Source organism: Mus pahari, chromosome 11 (genome assembly GCF_900095145.1).
Source record: "Mus pahari chromosome 11, PAHARI_EIJ_v1.1, whole genome shotgun sequence".
Lineage (NCBI taxonomy): Eukaryota > Metazoa > Chordata > Mammalia > Rodentia > Muridae > Mus > Mus pahari.
Genome location: NC_034600.1, coordinates 43,954,331 through 43,958,186, shown reverse-complemented (window position 1 = coordinate 43,958,186; position 3,856 = coordinate 43,954,331). Strand labels below are relative to the sequence as shown.

The 3,856-nt window shown below is 43.0% G+C and overlaps 1 pseudogene; it reads right to left on the bottom strand.

Annotated features, from left to right (window-relative positions):
• Nucleotides 1–2,728: 2,728 nt before the first annotated feature.
• On the bottom strand, nt 2,729–3,417 carry LOC110328882 (annotated as a pseudogene).
• Between the last annotated feature and the right edge of the window lie 439 nt (nt 3,418–3,856).

The window sequence follows — 3,856 nt, the reverse complement described above, 5'->3', positions numbered from 1 at the left end:
TCCCTTACCCACACCTTTAAAGGTCTCTTTTACGCTCATTACCCCAGCACAGTGCCTGTCTCCTACTAGCCCTCTCTAGGTTTCCTTCATCCTCTTCCTTCAAGGTCGCTTTTCCTTGGCTTCCTTGGATACTTCTGGTTTTATACTCAAATCCAAAGGCTGGAAGCTAGGATACATGAACAAGAGAAAACACACTGCCTTTGTGTTTCTGGGCCTGGGTTACCTCACTTATTACAATACTTACCAGCTTCCTTTGTTTACTTGAAAATTCCATTTTTTTTTAACTGAGGTTGTTTCCATTTTTAGGTGTTGTGAACAGAGAGGTAGCAACAAAGATGGCTGAGCAAGTGTCCATGGAATGTGATGTCAAGTCCTCTGGGCAAATGCTATGTAGTGACTGAGACGGGTCACAGAGCAGACTGGTAGATCTACTTTTAAATATTTGGGAATTTTATATGCCAGTTTTCATAGTGGCTGCACCAATTTGCAACCCCACCAACAGTGAATGAGTGTTCCTCTTACCCTGTATCCTCACCAATGGTTTGTTTTGGTTTGGTTTGGTTTTTCTTGATCTACGTCATTCTGACTAGGACATTATGAAATCTCAGAGTAATTTGTATTTCTCTAGTCTAATGTATATTATAGGATTAATCCAGTTCAAGTGTCTAATCTAGTGATATCTCATAACTTCACTGAGTCAGGTATTCATTTAGAACAGGTTTAGAACATTTTATCTTATATTTTAAAAGATTTCCTTGGGCTGGTAAGATTGTAGAGTAGGTAAAGGTGCCGGCCACTGTGGGACTGTGAAAGGCAGTCTGTGTTCTGGTCGAGTGAAGCTTACTCGGAGACTCAGTAGAAAATCCTACAAGGAACAGGACAGTGGACTACACCCCCAGGCACAAACGCCTGACACCACAAGCCCTCAACTCCATCACTCTGTGGCCATCAGGTAAGTAGGCTGTCCAGACTCCACCCTCACAGTTACCTGGCAATAGCCAGGTATGCTCCTCCCCACAGTTACCCTGCAACAGCAAGGTAGCCCAGCCCACTATAAAAGGGGCTGCTTGGCCCCTCCTCTCTCCCTTGTCTCTCCTCTTTCTCTTAAGCTCTTGCTCTTACTCTCACCTTTCACCCTCCTTCTCTCTTCTTTTCTCCTTTCTACATGACCATGGCCAGCCTCTACTTCTCTAACATTTCTCTCTCTGTTTTCTACAATAAAGCTCTAAAACCAGGGACTCTCTCTGCTCATCAAGACCTACTGTGTCAGAACAATAGAATAGGCCTCCCCCTAAAGAGCTAATCTCCCACTGGAAGGCCTTCCTGCACTCTAACCACAGCAGCCAGTCAACCCAAGCTACAGGCCCAGCTAGCAGCCTGAGCTAGCCAGACTCTCCCACCCCACACCCCCTTGAGAGCCATCCAGTGCCTTCTCCCCCTGCCCCTTCTCCCTTCAGGCAGACTAAGACACATGGGGGAGGGGGGCACCCACCCATTCTCTGCTCTTCTGTGGTGTCTTCCTGCTGTGCCCAAGAGTGAGGCCCAGGGACCCCGGACTGCTCCCTCTCTACACCAGAGAACTGGGGTTCCGTGGCTTCCCACAGTCAGAAGCCCATGTGAAGAGCATGTGGCAGTCCCAGCGTCTGCCCACCCAGAGCCCCAGAGCTCTGGCAGGATCATCTCTCCCACCCCCTTTATCTCCCCAGGTCCAGTGGCCCACAAGCCACCAAGCCTGATTCCCTGAGTTCAATTCCCAGGACCCACGTGGAAAAGAAAAGAGTCAACTCCCTAAAGTTGTCCCCTGACCTCTGTATGCACTAGGATGCCATCCTTAAATAAATAAAACATAGTAAAAAGTTTAAAATTATTTTGCAAGTATATATTGCATGCTAAACATATTCGCATCCATGTCTCCCTACCTTCCTTTTCCTCATTCCTCTCCTCCTTTTCAGCCCCTTTTTTCATTTCCACTTTCATTTTCAGTTTATATAATACACATTTCATGTAACTATATAAAAATCTAGGAAATGCAAGTGAGACAATTGTGCTTTTTTTCCCCACAACTGGCTTAATCCTTTTTTTTTGGGGGGGGGGGTCGAGACAGGGTTTCTCTGTATAGCCCTGACTGTCCTGGAACTCAGTTTGTAGACCAGGCTGGCCTCGAACTCAGAAATCCGCCTGCCTCTGCCTCTGGAGAGCTGGGATTAAAGGCCTGAGCCGCCACGCCTGTTTGGCTTAATCCTTTTAATGTGATTATCCCCAGTGTCATCCATTCACCTGCAAATGGTATGACCTCATTCTTTATGGAAGAAAGATTCCGTTATACACCTTAGAGAAGTATTACACCATAGTAGCATTATATTAGAGTAGTACTATATATAGATACTACATTCTGCTTATCCATCTTCTGCTGTTCATTACCTGGGTTGGTTCCATAGTTAGATATTATAAATACTGCTACAATAAGCCCTGATGTACAAGCCTCTCTGTGACATGTGGGGTTTGAGTCCTTTGAGTAAATACTATATTGTGCTATACATTGGTTATGGGGAAAATCTATTTTTAGACTTTTTTTTTTTAAAGGTTCTACATTTTATTACTGGACAAACTACACCTCCAATTTAGACATGAACACGTCTCCAGGTTAAAAATGTTAAACTCCGTCTGGTAGAACTGATTGATGACGATAATTCAGTTTAAACCTGCAGTCTTGCCACTGTGTGAATCCTTACAGACCCAGCTTCGTTCTCCTACAATGTCTTCTCTTAAAGTTGTACCTGACTCTGTTACCAGTTTTAATCTGAATCCATTGAGGAGTAGGGTGATTTTGCTTTTGTTTGGGGGCCAGGAATCACTTGATTCTGAAAGTCTTGTGAGAAGACAAGGCGAGATGCAGAATCAGGTGTAGAGCACACGATGCTGGAGAAAAAGAGAAGCTATTTTTAGACTTTTTTTTTTTTTTTTTTAAGAAACCTTTAACTGGTTTCCATATTGGTTTAACTGGCCTTGATTATATTCCCCCAGCAATGCATGAGTTTTCTTTAGTGCATGGATTTATCAGCATGCCTTTTTCAGGCATCATGGCTGTGAATAAATGGATCTCCCTGCAATTTTGATTTGCATTCCTCAAATGGCAATGAGGTTGAATGTTTGTGTGTGTGTGTGTGTGTGTGTGTGTGTTTATTGGCTGTTTGTACTTCATATTTTGATAACTGTATGGTCCTTTTATTAGCCCATCTATTGGGCTGTCTGACTCCTTATTTTGGTTTAAAAATTCTTTATACTTCTTAGATATTATTCTTATGTCAGATGTTTAACGATCAAAGAATTTCTCTAGTTCTGTAGATTGTCTCCTTACTTGTGTAACTGTTTTCCTTTCTTTAATCTTTTAAATCTCATCAAGTACCACTTACCCATTTTTGGCCTTACTTTCTGGCTTGAGTCCTATTCTGAAAGATGTTGCCTATAGTACATCTTGAAGTATTTTTTTCTTGTAAAAATTGGTAAGTTTCAGGTCATATGTCAATGTCTTTGGTCCATGCAGAGTTGACTTTTTGAAATTGGATTAAAGGAACCTAATTTCATTCTTCTACATGTGTGATGGTTTGTATATGCTTGGCTCAGGGAGTGGCACTTGTAGAAGGTGTGGCCCTATTGGACTAGGTATGTCACTGTGGGTGTGGGCTTTAAGACACTAATTCTGCTAGCAGTTTGCAGATGAAAATGTAGAATTCTCAGCTCCTTCCGCACAATGCCTGCCTGGATACTGCCATGCTCCTGCCTTGATGATATTGGACTGAACCTCTGAACCTGTAAGCCAGCCCTAATTAAATGTTGTCCTTTATAAGACTTGCCT